Here is a 23,495-nt window from a genome sequence, read left to right as displayed (position 1 = left end):
TCATGGGAATGATGCTCGGCAAAGTGTCATTGAAGCACAGTGTTGACGCATATGTGCATGAAGTCCCCAATACAAGCATACAGTTGTTATATCTTACCCATAGCATTATGGCAATGCAGTTGGTAATCCCCATTTGCCGTTCAAGCAGAATCCCCACCTCTGCAATGAAACAGTGTTTTGAGCCAATATGCCATAGCACTCCCATATCCAGCTCCCAACAGTTCATAAAACACCAACTCACATATTCCGAATCACAGCACTTTGGGCCTCATCCCCACTCTCGCCCTCCTGTTGTGCCGCCACTTCCAGCAAATAAATCTGTAACGGGCCCCAGATGTCCTTGGGCTTATTGCGTAGTGGCATTAACTCTGCATACACGTTAGATTGATCCTGGCAATATATAACATCAGTTAGCCAATCTTTAAACTTTGGAGCTCTCCCCCTGCCCCAACGGCAAGCTATCCTTCGCTTAGCCAGAAGTAACGCTATATCCAGGAATCGTCTCGTAGCTTTGGGGGTGTTAAGTGTGAAACCCAACAGCATTACGAGCGGTGTGAATTCAAGTTCTCCTGATATCATTATCTGCAGTGCCTCATGAACCTGCACCCAGAATGCATGTACCCCCGGGCACTCCCACGCTAAGTGAAAGAAACCCGCCCCTTCGGCCCGACATCTATCGCACCTGTCCGTATCTGACAATTTAAAGCGGAATTTTAGAGCAGGTGTATAATATAGCCTCTGAAGATATTTAAAATGGATTATTTTCAGTCGACAGCTCGACGATATGTGGGCCATAATACCGCAGCAGTATTGCCATTGATTCTCAGAGATGTCCACCTCAAAGTCCGCCCCCCATTGATCTCGAGCCCTACTCTCTGAACTTGCCACCTGCGTTCTGATAGCCTTGTACAATTTAGAGACCAAATGTCTGCCGTCTGAACTGAGCATCACATACAACGGCAGGGCTACACCCGGTTCGTCTGGGAAACATGGCTGCACCTCCCGCAACCCCTGCCTGAATCTTATATAATGGAAAACCTCTAACGGTGTAGGTTGGACATGTTGGAATAGCTGTTCTCGAGTACGGAATTTCCCATTAATAAACAAATCTCCCCATGCAGCGATTTTCAATTTGTCGCACATGCGGTGAAACCCTTTCTCCTGCAATAATGACAAGTTGGGGTGGTAAGCAAGTGGCATGTGTGGGGAATACAGCAATGCGGTGTCCAAAAGTTTTGCCACCCTCTTCCAGGCGTCTATTGTGCATGTCACTGTCGTGGGCGGGATATCAAGGCTCTGGGCAGTACCATGGATCAGGCCGGCGAGTGGAAGTGGCTGCGCTATCCAGTCTTCCGCCGCTAACTGAGGCATAAAAGGGAGCGGCTTGACCCAGTAATATGCATAATGCGCCTGTGCACTTAAATAGTACGCATCGAAATCAGGCACGTCGAACCCCCCCCAGCATATGGGAGAGTGATAACATCCCATTTAAGTCTCGGCTGTTTCCCCCCCCAGAACAGTCTGATCAAGAGTGATCGAAGCTGTTTAAAAAAAAAGGAGCCTGGGTGGTATGGAATATTTTGAAACAGATACAAAAATCGTGGCAGCACTACCATTTTAATAAGGGAGGCCCTGCCAGCCATAGATAAAGGCAAGGCCAGCCATTTCGTGACCGTATCTTCTAATTTGGTTATAGCCGTCCCATAATTCAATCTCAGAGTCTCCTCCCTATCACGGGACACCACAATACCAAGGTATTGACAATCTCCCTCACACCATTCCAGCGGGTAGTCCAACGGGAAGCGTATCACTGCTGGGGTCAGAGGGAAAAATTGCGATTTTTTCCAGTTAATTTCCACCCCTGACAAATGCCCGAATACTATGAATTCACGTAAGATAGGGTTGAGATGTACCTGTGGGTCTTTAATATAGAGAGTGATGTCATCCGCATATAATGAAAGGCCTATCTGTCTGCGGAAACAATTAAAAGCGGCTTCCTTATATAATTGCCTCACCCTGCATGCGAGTGGCTCTATTGCTATGGCAAATAGTAAAGGCGATAGCGGACACCCCTGGCGAGTGCCCCTCGTGATGTCAATCTGAGAGGACAGTTCCCCATTGATCGTAACCCTCGCCACTGGCTTGGTGTAGAGGAGCTCCACCCATGCCACAAATAGTTTAGGGAATCCCATTCTATGCAGGATTGTGAATAGGTACCTCCATTCCACCGAGTCAGACGCTTTCGTAGCGTCCAGGAAGACAGCCGTGACAGGGATCTCCGGACCAATGGTAGCAATCAGGGAAAACAGTGTTCGCAGGTTATGGGTGGTATCCCGGCCAGGGGGCACAAGGCAATACTTTTAAAATTATTAGCCCTGCAATGCGACCGATGGACCCGGGTGGTCCCAAACCCTGCCGGCACGGACCACGGCCAGCGGCCCGGGGGAGCCCAGCACACCAGGGTTTCTTTGTGTTGTCACGTAAAGATTATAGCGCGAAATCGACATGAAGGTATTGGAGCGCGCTTTACATGAGCACCAATTACATTGTACTAGCACACGTTCACATTTTTTCCCCGACATTAAATTGGAATGCAACCTCGGCGACAAACTCATTGACAGGCTACAAAACTACCCGAACAGAAGACAGGTAAGAGGCACTAGACTTTAATTCACTACTAATATGTAGCTCAAGTTGATAGCAGAACTTACCCCTTAAAGAAACCATCCGGTTCCTAACTAGCACACAGTTTCCTACACACAATGCTCATGGAATCCGGCCCCCGGCCTGCCAGTCCAGAATGACCTTCTAATCAAATATACATACCAGCATCTAATGTTCCAACCTGAGATCCGGTACGACAGCTGGCGCAGCAGGCACCATGGGCTGCAGGGACAGTTCAGCCCCCAAAACCCATATTCCGAGCCTGACTGAGAGATGTCTGGCTGTCAGTGACTGCTACCTTTAGTAAAGGAAAATAATAGACTAACAGCTATTTGAACAGTTTAAAGCCTTAATAGTATACAGAGTCATTCTGTATTCTTTGTTTTTTATTACCGAGGTGGAGTGTTTTAAAACTCATTTGTAACAATTTTTGAAAATGTAATAACCCTGTTGATGTATTTGGAGCTGCAGTTTTATATTTCAAAGGGAAAAATAGGAATTCAGAAGAGATCGCCCCATTTTTTACCTGCATTGTTATAAAAATACCTGCCAGGCGGGTGAAACACTGGTGAAATATTGGTTTGGTCTCAACCCTAACGATGACGACTGAGTGATGTACCTCTTTCCAGGGCTCGAGTCGGGGTACCACGCGGGTGGACGGCATCCCACCACTTATTTTACTGGGTTTATACCGGGTGGACGCCGTCCCCCCTGCCCAAAAGGTGGACTTCACTCTTTGGCCTCTCTGGCGCGAGATCGGAGCTCACTCAGCACTCTGCTCACATGCTGGCTTCTCTGATGCAATCGCATCTAAGGTGTGGGCGAAGGGAGGCAATGAGTCTGATGGTGCAAGCCACCTTTCGTGACGTCACTCCGGTTGTGACGTCACTTCCGGTGACAGCATCCCCCCACTTCTTTTTTTAGGACTTGTGCCCTGCCTCTTTCTCATTAACTGCTGAGAGGTTTCTCTAGCATACCATAGTCACTGCAGAATAAGGGCCTGATCATTTCTCTCCAAAAGTGATCCGGCAGGAGTCATGGCAGTCATTACAAGGTGTCCAGGCTCTTTCCAGAAGTTACTACCGTAAGATCACTTTAGAAATGCAAAATCAGTTAGTGACCCTCCATTTTAGGGGTTTTATAACAGTTCCTAGGCCTTCTATGGGGCGTATTACTGCTCAGAAGGCGCTCATTTCTCTTGGTTTCTCGTGTAAGAAAGTGTCGCTCGGAGTGTCACACATTTGCACTACAATGTCACACATAAGTACACTTAATTATTGGAAATGTCACACATAAGCAATCTGAAACCTTGGCAGCTATGGAACCGGCAGAGTTATGTACTTACCATTCTCGACCATCACAAGTCCGACCCTGGGGCTTCGGGCAGTAGGGAATGTGATCTCATGTACACAGCTTGTAAACCCAGAATATGGAAATTGTGATGCTTAAAGCCGATTGGCAATAGGATCGTTCAACACGACTGCCTTTTTCCTACTTTCCTTTTAAACTCACCAGCTTTGAATTTCACGAAGTTTGAACGTTCTTAAAAATATACAAGGTTGTTAGGTGCTGATCAAAGATTTCCTACAAATCCCTATCTTAAAAAAATACGTGTTCTTGCTTTTTCTTGCATTCTGATTGTTGCTTTTTTAAATAGTTTCTATGAACATAACTATCTGAAGTTCTGAATTCAACTGAGGACCTGGCTAAATAGTCTATATCAGTGTTTCAGCAATCCATTTAGTGCTTAGTCTGGTGGTCGAGCTTTAGAAAACAAACTAATATAACATGTGAGGTATTTCAAAAAGCCCTTAAGTTGGTCATTTAAAGATAGGTTACAGTCAATTAAATATGAAGAAGCATATTATCGCTTGGACGATGAAGTCCACTTTAGTCCTGAGGTCCTCAGGACACATGAGGGTCTCATCGCCCCACCAGCAGTGCGCCAAGAGGCGAGTTTGCAGAGTGGTGCAAAAAGGGACTTGGCCTTGGACCACCTCTCAGCAATCCCACTACGGGAGCCGGCATTGCTTTTGGACAAAGGGAGCTGTAAACATGCAGCTCCCTTTGCCCAAAAGCAATTCTGCTTTGCTTCATCGAAGCGAGAGCAGGTTTCCTGCTCTCGCTTCCATGAAACAAAGCAGTGGCTACTATGGCAAGGCGGGAGCCGTGCTCCCGTCCTGCCACAGAAAACTGTAATAAAAAACAGTGGTCCCTACTCGTGGACACAATGCTTTACTGAGCTGATAATCACACACCTGATAAGTGTTATGTCTTTTGTCCAGTCGGACAAGGAATTTATTTAACAATTTTCTTAATAAAAACGGTGCCACCGTCCGCCACAGCGCTGCCGCCTTCTGCATATCGAGCTATTATGCTCCCAATCCAGACGACTTTCCACGCTGGAAACTGCAGTACCGATTCCTCCATTGTTCATGGTATCTGCTGATTCGTTGAATTGCCTGATGCGATACGCAATTGCGTTAAAAGGCAATGTAATATTTAAAGACAACAATGACTATAATTTTGTCCTGATGATGATGTCGCTCATTTAACTTAGGTATCGAAACGTCGTCGACCAAAAAAACCCCGTATGCAATATGACATTTAAAATATTGTAAAATGCAATGGTGTGGTTATAACAATCTCTGTCTGTAACACTGACTACAAGTACACAGACATATTTTTGCTTTGCTCCTTTTACCATTCTGTTCGTTGTTTTGTCTGAATGTTGTGGGTCACGGCTGTGCCCACTTGTTATTAATGTGTTCATTCAGTTTTTATTAAGAAAATTGTTAAATAAATTCCTTGTCCGGCTGGACAAAAGACATAACACTTATCAGGTGTGTGATTATCAGCTCAGTACACCATTGTGTCCACGAGTAGGGACCACTGTTTTGTGTAACATGATACTGCCCAAGGTCCCTATGGCATACCTTTTGGGTTCCCTTGTCTTTCTTAAACACAGAAAACTGTAATGTCCTAGTGTGGACCGTCTGGGACATTGATGGCCGCTGCCCTGGAGGATCGTGGTCCCTAGGGCCATAGAGGGCTCCAGGATGGGGGCCGATTAAAGCCCCGGGGAGGTGGTGGTCCACAACAGACCCCACCCTTAATTTAAATTTGCCCCGGGGAGGTGTTGGTCCCCAGGGCAGTGTAGGAGTGGGGCAGGAGTCCCCCCCAAACTTCTTTATAAAAAAATAATCCCTATTAGAAACAATGCCCCGGGGAAGTGGCGGTCCCCAGGGCAGCGTGGCGGGGTCGCAGGCCCCCCCCACGCATTTTTCATTTAAAGCCTCGGGGTGGCATTCAATCAAAAACAAAACAGAGCGTATACCTGAAGTAGATGTAATAATACAAGCTGTTACCTTCTCAGAGTCCTCAGCAGGATCCGAAAACACAGACCCACAGGAGGGTCCCAGTAGCAAAAGAGATCATCAAGGTAATATTTTTTAGGAAGAGGTCAGAGGGTAAAGGGAGTAAATAACAGATCATGAAATCGGTACCCAGGAGACCATCAAACACAGAGGAAGCATTACAAGTGGGGACCAAACGGTCAATAGATCCCAGTACATTCACATTGACGGACCTTTAGAACAATCAGGCAATACTGATTTTCAATATAGCACAAAATCTGTTATTCTCTACTGAGATTTCCTGCTGAGCAAAGGACCTTCCTTTGTTAACACAGAAAAAACACATTTATTTTCTCTTCAAACAGGACTCTTACAAGTCTTCCTAAAATTGCCATTTTAACATATTCTTTTTAGACAAAGGCAGTCCCATGATTGATTCTTTAATGGGTCTCACACCACAGTCTACCTTTCCCCCCCAAATACAGGGATGCTACCTGAACCCCTTACATTTGAGAAGCTAGTGATGAATGATATTTTCATCCTCAAGACTAAGCACCCCATAGAACAACTCTCTCCCAGAGTGAAAAGCACAAGATATGAAACAGAATCCCCCCGGTATCATAAAACCAGTGACGCAGCATAAACAAAGGACTTATTGCATACTTATCAAAAACCACATCATACTCACCTCAGCCACCATCATCAACAATATCACTGTTGCAGGGATTCTGCTCATGCATAGAACTATGCGCAGGAAACCAGGACCTCGGTGTATTTCGGACAAATATAAGCACTGCTAAAGCATCTCAAATATAAGACCAAATGTTAGGTGCGCCATCTTGCAGGGACTCTGCTCATAGTTCTGTGCATGAGCAGAATCCCTGCAACATGGCGCCCCACATGGGCGCCCTGTTGTGAGGTTTCTGCTCCTGCACAGCACTATGCGCAGGAAACCAGGACCTCGGTGTATTGTGGTGTGCCAAAATACACCTTATTGCCTAGAACCCCAATCCGACTAGCATCAGTGTCCCATTCGTTCTCCGTACTACAGCAAGCTACCAATGATTAGACAACCCAGAACAAGTGATTTAGAAACCTCTCAGGAATACTGGAAATCAAGAACACTCTTTCGTTTTTATTCTCATAAATGTCCACAACGTGAGTAATCAGAGACACGGTATAGTTTAAAATGTTTATTTTAACTACGTGCTCTAAAATGCAGTATCTTTGCTAACATAAGTAAAAAGATGCAAAAAAACAATACAATCAGCATTGTTACAATTCCATAAAATACAAAGGGACGTCGGGTATCCGTAAAGGCGGCGCAGACACACCCCCCACCTTCCGTTTCCAACCTTTGGAATTACACCCAATGCTAAACAACGGAGTTGCGGTAAAACACTTTATTGACGCCTGAAACTGGGAGGGGTGATTCTTGATGACTATTGAACAAATTCTCTAGCGATATGACTCGTCACTAGCGAGATACCACTCTATGAATCCAGGTACCTTGTACTGACTATGATATTTAATAATAGTTGTAATCAGGAATTGGATCACTAACAACAACTTGAGGAATAGCGATACTCCTGCTTAATATTCTTTCTGCAAACCTTGTTTCCCAATTCGCACTAAGCACTAGAAGTGATAACCCGGTTGTTTTGGATGACCCAACCGGTGTGAGGAAACCTAGCGATGATCATTATTCCTCGAAAATATTAAACTTACCTCTGAAGTGCTCTCTACGTAAGCCCTGACGAAGTTCCCGTGGCACTGGGGGAACGAAACGCGTTGGCTGTGCTGTTTCTCACGAAAAGAATAAATAAAGAAAATAACTTTCACACAAATTACCTGTGTAACTGACTTTATTGGAGTGCACCTCCCTCTTCCAATGAACATTCTTGTTTCTCATACAACCTGTGGCAGCGGGTGTTGGGAGAAGTAACACCAACATATAAATTGAAACTGACGAAACTTATGTGCTTGACCTTGGTCTGCTGCTGTGCTCTTTGTATATTTTATTGCTGGATGCTTTGAATAGTTTTTGGTGTAGTTGTTTTTCGTTTTATCTTCTCTCTCTCAAACGTTCGCTCTTCCTCCTTGGTCGTCTGTCATACGGTAAATTTTATGTTAATTATTTGATTGTTTTTATAGTGTTTGTTAAATTAGTTAGAGTTTTCTTTGGTTTGTGTTTTTTTTAATGTATTGGTTGAGATAGATTTTTTGAATTTTTTAGCTGTTACCTTGTAATTTATTTAATGTTTATTCTGTTTATTTATTGTTTGGTTTTATTTTGTTTATTGTTGTTATTTAATTTTATATGTTTATAAATGTTTCATATATTTTATATATATATATATATGTGTTTGTTTACTTTTGTTGTTTTTGATGTATTTTTATGTTATATTGTTTGATTATTCATTTGTTTTTTAATATTTAATGTATTTGTTTACATTAAAGAGATTAGTTCATTATTAATTTTACTGTGTATTTACATTAATTGGTATATTTAATTTTATTATTATGAATCGTATTTGTTTATTTTTAAATTTTATTTTCAATATAGTTAATATGTACTTTATTGATGTTTATGTTGTCGATATTGTTTACATCGATATCTGTGATGTTTCATTTTATTTTAATGTTATCGATATTTTTGTGTTCTATATTTTTGTCGTTGATGTTTTTGTCATCGAGATTTATTTAAATTATATTATTTTAGCAATGTTAGTGTTATTTTTATTTTGTGTATTGTGTGTTGATATTTTTGTTAACAATATTGTTGACTCGATAATTCTGTAGTTCGATGTTATGAGAGTCGATGTTGTATCAGTGATCCGTCAGGAGGATCCAAATTTAGTAAACCCATGAGAGTGATTAACATGCTCAGGAATGCTGTCAAAATGGAGGACCACAGGGTGTGGAACTTGAATAGAGGAGCGCCATATCCCAAGACTCACATGGAGAGTGAGGACTTGAAACAAGAGAAGTGATGGATTGAGGAGGAGTTTAGGAACAGTGGTCATACCAGCTTACCTGAAATATTTTACTACAAATTGATTGTGTTGTAGTTAAAAGAATATGTAGACGAGATCTAGATTTATAACGTATCATTAGAAAATCAGTTCTAACTTTGTCATTTATAGCCAATATAATAAAGTTAGCCTTGTTGTGCTTATGTATAGTATGTGTGGTTCTGTTGGTGTTAAGAAGGGAAGGTGTGTGTGCTATCTTGGTGTGGGATTCTACCCAGGTGCATGAAATTCTATTCAGCTGCACAGTATTCTCTGTATTGGACCTGAAAGGTCGAGCCTGTTGGTGTTTGTAAAGGAGATTGTTAGATGAGGCTTAAGGAGCTGGATAGGGTGATATCTACCTCCTGAAAATAAACTTCATCTTCTAACATATCTACTGCCTACGCCTGTACTTTGTTACAGTACTCCAGTGTTATATTGGAGAAACACGTCTTACAACAGTGAAAAACGACTTTAGGAATATTACCCTATAAGATCAAGTAAAACCTAAACAGATACGACCTTTTTTTATTTAACGTGCACTCTGCCTTTCGGCGGGGGCTTAGAGACTACCTTAGGGGTAACTTAAAAGTGTTAGAAAGTAAGATTTAGGGCTGGCAAGAGGTTTATTTTGCCATGTCGAAATGGCAGTTTAAAACTGCACTACAGGCTACGGTAGTAGGACTGAGACAGATTTTAAAAGGCTACTTTAGTAGGTGGCGCAATGAGTGTTGTAGCCCATCAGTAGCATTTAATTTACTGACCCTGGGTACATGCAGTACCATTCAGAAGGGTCATATGAGTAAATGAAATGTACCAATTGTGAGTAGTGAAAGCTATTTTGTTTCCACATGGTGTACACCTTTGTGTGATTAGCCCTATACTGCACCATTACTTTCAAATATTTGCTCAACTAGGTTTGCCATTAACAGAAACATTTATCAAAGTCAATACTTCACTTCATTCCCAGCATCCTATTAGAATACTCTATCTTTCAGTCTGTCCCTGCATCCTCCAGTCCTGATGAGACCCTATTATTAGAAGGAAGGGTTGAAACGCCGTTGACATAGTATCAAAAAACAAATTAAGGAGACCTGATTTTAATATCAGGCACAGACATACATTGCCTATGACTTCACTTATATTGACAGTTGTTTGTTGTAAACACACAGTCTAAACCTTTCACTGTTTGTATTGTGTCATGTTGTGGGTTTAGTTTTGCTCACTTGCGGCACACTGCACTTAACATTTGTGTGTGTTTGTAATTACTGCTGTAAGACATGATAAAGTATAATTCTCTGACTGAGAGCAGTAACAGTCATAGTCCAACTCTAACAATAACTGTGAACTGTAACTTGTGCCAGCACATTCCAAAAGCATACAAAATGATACCAACAAGAGCCATTAATCTTTCATAAAAACAGAACCATGGGGCAGCTGCCTTTCCTGCTTTTCAATGGTTTCTAGTGGCTAAGCGGATTGAGGTTAAAATTCTAACTATGGTTCATGAGACATTCTGTAAGCACACACCCCACTTCATGTATAAAAACACATCTATCGTCACAAGATATTTGATGCCCCGCTATAAACAAGCATTTGCAATGCTGTAGGTCTCACATTTAAGTGAGTTTGAGCTATTGGTATTGTAAATGACAATACCTTTTATTTATGTTTTGGTTTTTAAAACATAACTAAAAGCCATTTTCATTTACAATGTCAATAGCTTAAACTGTTGCAAATGCGAGACCTATTGCATTCCAGATGCTTGAAGGCATTGCTGAGCTGCCCCCTTCTATCTTCCATTGCCACTGAAGAGCTCCCTGTTTGCTATGAGTTAAATGAACAAGCTGATGGGCACAACTGCGCACAAGAGACCCTCCTGCAGTAAGAGAAACTCAGTGCTTACAAAATAGTAAACACAGACTAATACAGACTCACATTTAAGCGAGTTTGAGCTATTGGTATTGTAAATGACAATGCCTTTTATTTATGTTTTGGTTTTTAAAGCATAACCAAAAGGCATTTTCATTTACAATGCTAATAGCTTAAACTCTTGCAAATGCGAGACCTATTACATTCCAAATGCTTGAAGGCATTGCTGAGTTGCCCCTTTCTGTCTTCCAGGGCCACTGAAGAGCTCCCTGTTTGCTATAAGTTAAATGAACAAGCTGATGGGCACAACTGCATACAAGAGACCCTCCTGCAGTAAGAGAAACTCAGTACTTACACAATAGTGCTTACAGACTAAAGAAGACGTACCATGTAACAACCTAAGTAAAAGGGCCAATCCTCATGGGAGGTTACAAATGAAGACAAGGCGGTACTAAGGAGGTACTAACAAGCCTACTAATGAATCAGAAGTCAGCATTTATGAAGGGCAATGACAGAGTGGGCGGGGCTTCAAATGCATACTCCAATGTAGCATGGCTCACAGAGCATCACATGCGCTGCCCAGGCTTGACCTAAAAATTGACACTTTCGAAAAATGCACGTTACTGGAAGATATTTGTTAAGTCTACTCTATAACTGTGGAATGCTTTCCTCCTCCAACTTGGACAGCCTGAAAAGAAGGCTAGGGGGTCTTTCACTGCTGGCCCGGTGGTGGTGATTCGCCCGCCATCCCAACCTGATTTACCCTCGCCATATTATAATGGCGGGGGTATCGCGGCGGACGCAAAGTGCGTCCGTCACTTTTCCGCAGGCAGGCAATCGTTACGATTCCCTAACGTGCGGACCTGGGCCATAATATGGTGGCGGTGCCTAGCAGGCACCGCCCACAATATTATAATGTGTGCGGATTTAGGCCTTTCCATGGAGGCGATGCCGCCATGGTAAGGCACGCGAACTTTGGCTTTAGGGGCCCATTGGGGGCCCCCGGGTGTTGGGAGGTGGGGGTGCACTTGGGGGGTACCCACGGTACCCCCCTCATTGGCATGCCCAAGGTGGCAGGCACCGTGTGGTGCCTGTCATGTTGTGCATTTCAATGCACAACATGCTACTTTTACATTGCAGTGGGTGCTGCATACAGCACCACCCGCCGCAGTGTAAAAGATGTGGGATACGACCGCCAGCGTGGCGGTCACATTCTAATTGGCCCCGCGGGACCACCGCACCTCTGTTGGTCGGTCCCGTTTTCCGTTACGGCGGCGGGTTGGACAAAGTCCGCCCACCATCATAATTGGACCGTAAGTTTGGATTTTTTCAACCAACACTGATTATCCTTTTAAAGGGAACTCTACCACTCATTATGGTAAATGGGCAGTAACCTGTCACAGTGGGTGTAGTGCAATCAATCCACACCATTTTTAAAAATTCCTTGTTTCCAATTCAGATTTTTACGTTGGGCTAACTGCAACGAACATTTAATTACATGATTAAAGCGTTCCACTTTACCATTGCCACTGGGATAATAAACCGATCTCACCTGGTTTTCAATCCCATTTCATTAAAAAAATTGATCCATACTATTACTCTTACACTGAACACCATTGTCAGTAATAACCTTTTTAGGTAACCCTTCCCTTTGGAACAAATCATGCATGAATAAAATAACGCTTTCAGTGTCAGATCTCTCCACAAATTTAACTTCGGGCCATTTAGAAAAATAGGCACATGCTACCAAAATAAACCAATTCTCCAGTTGATCAATAATGGGACCCATTATACCAAAGCCCAAAGTTTCCCCCGCCATATCAGGACACGGAACAGGTGAAAAGGGGGGATTAACAGATGACTGTGATTTGTCAGCATTCACAACACAAATTGCAATGTCTCACAACCCTCTCCAGCTCACCATACAACACAGGCCACCAATACACTTCTTTCACTCTCCTTTTGCTCATGACATAAGTTTATTAACTTCTCTCAAAGACCCTTGGGGGAAAATATTCTCTCACCTCTTAATACAATATCCTCCATCACAGATAATTCATTACGAACCTCCCAAAAAGTACTTTAGTTCCGCACTTAGGGCCCTATTAGGATGGTGGTCGGAAAACCACCCCGACCACCATGGTAGTGTAAATCAACCGTCCGCCGGTACCGTGGCAAAACCGGTGGTCCGATTAGGATCAACCGCCTGAAAAATCAGATCGTGGCGGAACAAGGCCACGAAAGACCGCCCATAGCGGGTGGAGCTGGTGAAAATCCGTCCGCAGTGGTCGGACGTGCGGAGGAAACACACTAAACTGCCATCAGGCTAGCGGAGACAGCGCACAGAAAATTAGCATTCCCCTGATGTGATAGCGAGACTTTCGGCTGTTTCCGACCGCCGCTGTCTTAAACAGTGATAAATGGGAGAGCCGACAAAAGGGTTGTATCATAGCCATCGCTGCGGATGCTCCGTGACAAATATGGCGGTCGACAAAAAAACTCACAACAAGGCCACCAAGTGCACACAGCAAACTAGCCCTGTCCCCAATACACACCTGACAGCAATACTCCATTATGACACACCCACATAGCTGAGCATAAAACCAGCCCCTTCCCTGACCAGAATCTTTTGCACTACTTCAGCACTGAAGGGACCAAGCCTTGTAGCACATTGGATAGGCAAAACACCACACATCTCAACAGCACAACACACACACACACCACCACCCTCACAACTGCACCTCAAAACATTAGCACATCATACACCCTGGCACCACAGAAAATGCCCAAATTCACAGAGAATGAGTTGTCAGTCATGGTAGATGAGATAATCAGAGTAGAACCCCAAGTGTTTGGTACCCTCTTCCAACAGTCACCATTAGCCACAAGAGAACAAATGTGGGCAAGGATAGTTGACAAGGTCAATGTATTAGGGAACACCTCATGCTCCAGAAATGAAATCATGAAGCGGTGGCATGACATGAAGTCCGTTCATATGCACCACAATACCCAACACACGTCTCACAGATGTAACATGCACCCAATCTAATTCACCCCAAAGGTAGCCTGCAACATTTCCAGGGTTGCATGTGCATAGATAGCTAGCACTATAACTCCCACCAGTCACCCCTGTCCCACCCCTGAGCAGGATGGAGCACTGCCCCCACCCAGAAGCATGTGTCAGCCATTGGATTACAACAAACAAAGTTAAGGTAGGTAGCCATCTTTACTGGGAAGGCTGTTTGTGGGAGGGAGGCCTGCCCTACAACTCCCAACAGGCACCCCTGTCCCACCCCTGAGCAGGGTGTAGCACTCAAACCCAACAAGACGCATGTGACACTAAGAAGTATGGAGAACAAAGGGGCTACTTGTAAAGAGCAAATATATTGGAAGTAGTTCGCTCTCCGATATTCTCTCAATATGGCACCTCCAGAGTGGTTGAGAAAGTGGTCCTTTGTTGTTTTCGATGATTAATGACGTGGCGGACGATTTGCTTAGGCAAACAAAAAATAAAAACATGGCCACGACCGTATGTGTGATAGGAGTCCTTTGTTTGTCTTAGATAAAACCCAGGTGTTAGTGATCAGGGTGTACACTGCGTAGACAAACAATTATCTGTTTGCTACATAAAGCAAACTTTTGAGAGCTACTACCTGCTCGACGGAGACGTGCGTGAAATTTCGATGGACGGCGATGCCAATCAACTTAGGTAAGGGTTGTGCAGGCAGTTTAACGGATTGTGGAAGGCGTAGACTTTGTGTGAGTCAGGTAGAGGTTAGGATATGCTAAGCGATATACCTTTAAGTTTCCAAAACACACCCAGCGTGTTTGCAAGGGCTGACATGAGAAGGGGGAGAAGTGTAAAGAGTGAGTGTCCCAATACTCATGCCGGTTAGGTGCGTTACTCTAAGTTTGCGAGGGTAGATATGGGACAGTGGAGTAGCAGAAAGAGTGAGTCTCCCGCTTGTTGGCAACATATAGTTTGGCTCGGCCTTCCCGTAGAGCTTTTGGGTACATCTGGGTGCAGTTGCCACAGGCTATGGAGTCGTGGTCTGACCACAGGCACCACAAATAGGTCAGTCACAGACATTTGTTTTCAAAAAGAGTTAGTTAAAAGATGGCTGCTGGACAAGAGCTCTGCTAAGGAGCTCCGGGGCTTGGGATCACAAGTTTGTGAAAATCCCTGGATATGCCCCTCATCCATCCTCCTGCCAGACATCCCTGCACGGGTGAAATTCACAGCAACGCATAGACTCCTGCAAGGCAACCACAACGGAGATCGATCGGAAAATAATGCCCACCTGAAACCCGATGGTCAGTCCAACGTCCCTTTCTCGTCAGCCGGTGACGGAGATAAGACGAGTCCGTAAAAAAGGCAGTGTTTCACCTTAACTTCACCTTAGCCTCACTACTGCTTGCACCCCGGTGAACCTCACTCTTGGTGATCTCGACACTGGAGGGCCGTGGATGCAGGTGGGTGCTTTTCCCCCGCTCGACCCGGTGGCCCGAACGGAGACCGGGCTGAGGACAAGGGTGGTGGAATTTACGATCCTTGAACAATCTGATGCCAGTCGATCGACCCCAGCTCGGAGCAGCCCTTCCCCCTGGGTTGACTGAGGCTTGAGTACCTTCCGGTGATTCGGTGAGGGAATTGGGTGCAATTACGGGACAATTGATCGCCGCCATTTATGCTGACATGGCTCACATCGGGGATATTCACAACCCCCCAATAAACAGGCCTGAAATGGCTCTCCAGCAGCAGCAGCAGCTTTAAAAGCTGTTTCCTTCTAGGGCGGAACCCTCTCTTGGAATTATCAACTTACTTAAATCGGCGGTGCCTGACTCCTAGATGGAGCCAACCGAGGACATAACCTTCTCGTGCTGACACCGAAGTGATGCTGAGAACTGGCCTCCCACACTAGTATCAGGGCGCAATCTCGCCCCATATCCGGCCGACCCCTTGGAGCTCGCCCCTTGGTTCTGAAATCCTGTAGCTCCCTGTACTGTTTTAATTATTCATAATTAGACGAGGTCTCTCCAGTTCTTCCTCGTTGCAATCGAAAGAGGATAACTCGACCCTGATCAGTGGCCATTTTGGCATGGGCACGGTCTCCCTAGTCCTCCAACCTGCCTGCTGTCTGGTAGTAGCCTGAACAGTGGAAACATACACAGAGTGCCATCATAGATACCTGGAATCTGCAACACATCCTAAAATTCAGGCCGCCCTCCTAGGGATCGGAAATTATGCAATTAATGACAGTAAGTGCCCTGGACTCCCGAAGGTCTCATGGATGTGGGCAAAGTGGTTTGGATCTAACCAATAACTCTTGATGACTACACCCTGCGCTTGCCTTCTTACTACTACTTGCTTACTACTCCTTCCCACTTATACCCTTTTCTATATTACCTCTCAACTCTACCCCCTTCTTTATTGAATATTGACTTACACCTTTACCACTTTTGAACTTTACCCCCATCTTGGCTGTCCATCGACCTATTCCTACACTGTATTACGTTATTCTGTGCACTTTATTAATTTTCTTTTTAATTTGTTATTTATCGTTGTGCTCTTTATTTGTTCAATTTTAGATTGCACTGTATATTTTATTTGATTATGCTGTTACCTGTGTTCGGCTAATCGTAACTTCACTCCCCCTTTTCCTAGCTCCTCCTTTTATTCTCTTTAGTTTGTTCATTTTTAAGATTGTGCTATACATTTTATTTGATTATTCTATGTGTTTTATTGTGTATTTTGTATCTGTTTGATTTATTCCATTTCATGTTCCTCTGTCTGGTTCACCCTCTTATCTTATCGCTGTTACCTGCATTCGGCTAAACGTAACTCCACTCCCCCTTTCTCTAACTCCTTCTTCAATTTGCCTTGGTTTGTTCATTTATAAATTGTGCTGTATATTTTATTTGATTTTCCTGCCCCACCTCATGATGTCCTTCAGTCTGGCTTCACCCACACCCCTCACTGTTTGAGTCTGCCTGGATTATATTTTATTCTATTTTTATACTTGTATTTTACTTTATATATTTTGCATTTTATTGCGTATTTTTATTCTATTTTTATACTTGTATTTTATTTTATATATTTTGCATTTTATTGTGTAGCTTCTTGCCCCACTATACCTGATGTCCCTTTGTTTAGTCCACCCTCATTCATTACTACCGGTATATGTACTGCTGGCTAAATGTAACTCTACTCCCTCATCTATTCGCACCAACACTTCTCATTGTGTAAACCTGCTCTGGCTATACCTAACCTGTCCCACGCCTCCCCCCTTTTTTATTTCAACTTCCAATATTCTTTTATTTCAGCTTCCATTACCCTGTTAGTGGTCAATGGCAATCTAATCTACTGTTCTCCCTCTCTCTTTCCCCATTCTACGAATCATGCCGCCCTTCACGCCTCCCCCCTCGACCCTTTCGTGTCAAATCTCGAAACTCGGACCTAACTCCTGGTCCATCCTTTACCCCTCCCATCTTACCAAACATGGGAAGAAAAACTTCAAACTCAAAATTCTTTGTCTACACCCAGAAACCCTATTTGCGGATCATCATAACAACCTTAACTCCTCACTCATCACTAATTTCATATTCTTCACCAAACGCACTTCTAAATGGAAAAGCCTATTTCTACGTCTCCTCCCTATCTCTAAGTCACGCAATATTCCATATGGTCTGAAACTCTCCACCACCCCATCTCCTTCCTTTCCAGGAGAAATAGATATCTCCATTTTCAAATCGGGAACCATTCTCATCCAAGCATCTGAGAAACACCTCGATATCTTTGAACACCACTTCAGTTCCATATCCCAATCCCTCACACAATCTTCGAACCCTTCACCAGACACTTCACCACGCGTCCTATCCCCGCCACCCGTATCTCTTATCCCTTTTGTACCCCATCTTTTATTGCCTGCCTCACACGTCGTCTCTCCTTCCCCCCTATCGCCTCCTGATTTACCTTTATCGTCTCCTACTCCTAACACTGCCACCCTTTCTCATCCACATTTGACTTCCCCTACCTACATCACTAATACTAGTTCTGATCCCCCTCATCCCCCTCCTTATTTACCTTCCACCCTACCTACTCCCAACACGGTTTCCCCCTCCCAACCACAACGGTCCTCCCCGGCCTTCATCACTAACACTAGATTTGATTTGCCTCACGCCCTCCCACATTATCCCCTCGCTCTATTCCCACCCCCTCCTCCTCCTCCCACAATCATGTTGATCATTCTCATTCTCTATCTACCACCCTCGCTCTCAATACTTTAACATGTGACCCCCCTGTCTCCCTGTCCCCTAATACTCTCGTCCCCCCTCCATCCGCCTCCACAATTGACTCCCCCACCCCCCTTCGTGATTCCTCAATATTCTCTAATTCTCATGCTATCCTCACACCTAATCTCGCTCCCCCGCATACCCCGATTTTGCTACGCTCTACTGAGCCCTCCTCTCCTTTGATTCCCTTACTCAACAATCCGACCTCATCCTCCTCACTATACAACCCCCTAATGACGCCCACAGCCCCCTCCACCTACCCCTTATTATCCCTCTGTGGAAAGGTCACGGTCCCTACCTCAGCGGGGAAGCATCCTCGCGCGGGGTCCAATGTGTCTAACCCCGACTGCACCTTGTTCCCCTTCCCCAGGAATTCTTCTCTCTCTCTCCCTCTGCAGGTACGACAGGATTCCATCGCGACAAACGGGATACCGGAAGCAGTTCTCCCTGACCCCGGAAGTCCTGCCCCCGACTGCGTCCCGGAAGACAGAAAAGCCGACGGTCCACAGGAAACGAGGTTCCCACCAGCGGACTCGTGGCAGGAGACAGCAAGGAAGGAACCGGAGCGGAGAGTGAGCGGCGAGAAGTCGGAGAGCCGAATCGAGGAGGAGGAGGAGGAGGAGGACGCCGACGGCGACGTATGGTCGGAGGACTGGTGGAGTCCTCAGGAGGTGGCTGGAGAGAAGCCGCGACTCACCAGGGAGTTGCGGCAGGCCACGTGAGTAACCGTCAACCTTCTCCGTGTGTCCCTTGTAGTTATAGTTGTAGATATTGTATAAAGTACACAACCCTGAGCACTTTTAGCACTGTATATAGATATATAGTCCTCCTTTCACCCCCTTGAACACCCTACTCACACCTTCCCTCTATCCCCTGTCTCTTCCACCTCCCCGTCCGCCCCTTTCCTCACCATCGCATCTTTCGTATCCCCCCACATCCCGGTGACGGTGGCAGTATACGTTATACACGAGAGTCAAGGACTAACGGCCCTGCACTTTCTCTCTTTTCCAACCTCCGAGGCCCATCGGTGTAATCCATGAGACCAGACGACCCCACCCTGAAGAAAAGAAGAACACACCGCCCTGACGACCACAGCCCAGCAGCGGGAGACAGACCCCGGTGCTTCCCTGTACATCGTGCCATACCATCCTGATACCATCGTGGACACCGGGCTACCCTTACCAGAGACTGCATATCCCCTCTTGTACGCAACCGCAATAAAAACCGCAAGCCATAGCTCGATACATCTGGCCTCCCCACTTGTTATTCCGGTCCGCCGAAGCCCACACACCACACCCTCCTTCCTAATAATACACTCTCTTCTACCCACCGCCCTCCCTCCGACCTCCATACCACTTCTCCTTCTGATTCAACCGATACGCCAACTCTTACTGACTTTAAGCAACTTCCACCTGACTGTCCACCTGCAAATGACGCTCTTCCTATATCTACCTCCTGTACACCCCCTCTCTCCAAAAATGATCCTCCCCCACACTACAACTCCTCCCCCCTCCCCCCTCCAGGCTTTCACCCCCATCTTTCCCACATTAACAACCCTCTTGACAACACTTATCCAACCAGCCTCCTATTTATTACAGATCCACCACACCCATCAATTCACACGCAATCACTCCTTAATATTGAACTTCTCCTTTCATCCCTCGTCTTAGAACTCTCTTCACTCAGAAACGAGATATCACTCCTTTCTAAAGCCCACCCCTTAGCTCACGCCCACACACTGATCCCCCCGCAATTCACTCTTCCATCCCTCATCAACAATCATATCAATCCACCCTCTAACTGCCCAACTTGTGACCCCATCAACAATCATATTAATCCACCCTCTAACTGCCCAACTAGTGCTATCACCAACTTCAACACTCCTTCTCTCCCTAGTAATCACACGTCCAGTTCCTTACCCGCTCAACCTTCTTTAAGCATCCCACCCCACGCCAACACTACTTTCCCGCACCTATTTGATACTTACCCGATAACCTCGGCAGTTAACGCTCTCACGGAATTACCTACCTCTCCCTCACCATCCTCGTCCTCTATCCCCCTTACTTTTCAATCTACGATCCCAGTTCTCACAGGAACGAGCAGACTCCCCCTTCATCCACCCTCACTTAGGCCACCCCAACAACTTAGACCCATCCCCCCATGTCCACCCACCCAATTACCAGACCCTACTCCCCTCTGCGACATGTTGATCAATTGCCGATCCGCCTCGTGCCACTCAACTGAGATTGCGGAAACCAACACTACTTTCCCGCACCTACTTGATACTTACCCGATAACCTTGGCAGTTAACTCTCTCACGGAATTACCTACCTCTCCCTCACCATCCTCGTCCTCTATCCCCTTACTTTTCAATCTACTATCCCAGTTCTCACAGGAACAAGCAGACTCCCCCTTCATCCACCCTCACTTAGGCCAACCACCAACTTAGACCAATCCCCCCATGTCCGCCCACCCAATTACCACACCCTACTTCCCTCTGCTGCATGTTGATCAATTGCCGATCCGCCTCGTGCCACGCAACTGAGATTGCGGAAACCATTCTCAATGAAAACATAGACATCGCTTTCCTAACTGAAACCTGGCTCACCGCCCAATCCACCCCCATCCTCGACTTGCTCATTCCCCCAGGGTATTCCATCATCAAGAAAGATAGAGTCGAGCAAACAGGAGGAGGCCTTGCACTAATCTTTAAAGATGAACTTAACATCTCGCTTATACAGCTGCAAGACCCCTCATACTTTGAATACCTCTGCACCGATCTAATCATTCCTAACTCCCCCTCCATTCGGTTGCACACTATCTACCACCCCTCTGGGAATAGTATCTCGTTTACTGAAGAGATGTCTGATCTTATTATTCAATCATCGCTCTCCCACTCCAAGAATCTCTTCCTTGGTGACTTCAACATCCACTGGAATATAAAAAATGTACCTGCTGTCATCCTATTTAAGGATGCCATGGACATCACCAACATGACCCAACTCTGTAATTCCCCCACTCCTACCAAAGGTGCAACCCTTGATGCTATAATGACTAGCAAGGATCTGGCCTATCTCTCTAATATACTGCCTGTTGACTGGTCCGACCAACACCTTATCCTCTTCACCCTGAATAGCTCCATTACTAGCCCTGCCCCCATCAACACTTTACCTTCTAAACTAACACGCAACCTTCACCGTATCCCACCTGGCGAATTGGAATCCTCTATTAAAACTTGCCTACTTCTCCCCCCTCTCTCTGACAGCACCAATGACTTAACCAAGCATTATAATAATTCTATTCTTAAAGCCCTTGATCAAATCGCTCCAATTAAACTCAAGCAACAAAAAAACAACCCTCCCAAGTCTTGGTTCAATTCTGAACTCAATAATGATAGACGGTCCCTCAGACAATCTGAACGTGTTTGGAGGAATCATCCCTCTGCAGATAATCTGGCTCTCCTAAGAATTGCTAGAGCTCAATACAAAAAACTTATCTTCAACAAAAAAGCCTCCTTTCTCCGGTCACAACTTGACCAGGCTAGAAACCGCCCCAGAAAACTCTTTAACATCGTTAAAAAACAAACGTCTTCTGGCCCTCCTAAAATATTAGCCTCTATGGAAAGATGCGAAGAAATTGCCAGCTTCTTCATGAACAAAATCAACAAGATAGAACTATCATTCTCTTCCCCCCACTCTCACCCCAACCTCCCCTCAACCAACACACACTCGCTAACTCTCCTAACTCTCTCTCCTTCTCCTCCTCTCTTCCCACACTTCACGACCCCCCTCAATCTATCCCCGTTCTCCCACAATCTGACTCCTCTCCCAAGGTCCAGTCTGCTAAAAACAACACGTCATGGAGTGAATTCAGTCCAGTTTCTATATCCAAGATTATCAACATCATTTCTAAACTTAAACCTTCCTCCCATACCAAAGACCCCCTCCCCGCCCATCTGGTTCAAGAACTCAAACACATCATTGCCCCCATCTGGACCAATAATATCAACTCCTCTTTTTCCTCTGGCGTTGTCCCTGCCTCCCTTCAGCTTGGCCAAATCTCCCCCATTCTTAAAAACACCTAGGCTGACCCCAATGACCTTAACAAACTACGCCCCATCTCCAACCTTCCTTTCCTATCTAAGGCCCTTGAAAAATGTGTCCTGTCCCAATTAGAGAACCATATCTTCTCCTTCAATTTCCTGGACACCTTCCAATCCGGTTTTAGAAAGGGATGCAGCACAGAAACTGCTATGTTAAACATCACAGATGATATTCATCGCTCCCTAGATAGAGGTGAATCATCCCTACTAATCCTACTTGACCTCTCGGCTGCTTTTGATACTGTCCACCATCCCACCCTTCTCAACACTCTCAAAAATCGATTCGGCGTTGAAGGCACTGTATTCAATTGGTTCTCCTCGTTCCTTCAAAACAGATCACAGCAAATCAAGTTAAACCATTTCCTCTCTAATCCACAACCTGTCTCACTCGGTGTCCCTCAAGGATCCATCCTCTCCCCAACCCTATTTAATCTTTTCATGGAACCACTCACTCTCATTCTTAAACAATCCAAAATCAGTTACCACCTTTATGCTGACGACACCCAGCTATACTACAAGATCAAATCTCACAATGACATTCTTCACCTCAATGACACCTTGAATAAAGTTCAAGCATGGTTCCATCTTAATCATCTAAAACTGAATCCGAAAAAAAATGAAATCATCCTCTTCACTCCCAAAAACAATTCCCTTCCCATTCAGCTCTGGATCAACCATATCAAAGCACTTAATTGCACCCTCTCCACCTCAAATTCTGTGAAATCCCTAGGCATCAGCATTGACAAAATCTTAACCTCATCCCCCACATAAAAAATGCTGCCAAAAGTGCTCTTTACACCCTTCACCACCTCAAAAAAATCAAACCTTTTATTCCAGCTGATGATTTTAGAACCATTGTCCAATTGCTTGTCCTTTCCAGGATTGACTATGGCAACGCCACACTTGCCGGCTCACCTAAAGTCCATCTTGCACCGATTAAATCTGTTCTCAATCTAGCAGCTAGACTTATCTCTGACTGTAAAAGATTTGACCACATCTCCCCCATCCTCAGAACTCTCAACCGGCTCCCTATAGAAGGAAGATCAACCTACAAGATTGCCTCATCACTCATAAAGCTCTTCACCAAAACACTCCCTCTTACCTTGCAGTCAAACTACAGAAAGCAGGGTGCTCCAGGTCCCTGAGGAGCTCAAACTCCCTTGTCCTAATCCCTCCTAGACTCAAATGTAAAAA

Source organism: Lissotriton helveticus, chromosome 1_1 (assembly GCF_964261635.1).
Source record: "Lissotriton helveticus chromosome 1_1, aLisHel1.1, whole genome shotgun sequence".
NCBI lineage: Eukaryota > Metazoa > Chordata > Amphibia > Caudata > Salamandridae > Lissotriton > Lissotriton helveticus.
The sequence above is the reverse complement of the archived record's forward strand: the minus strand, read 5'-3'. Positions refer to the sequence as shown.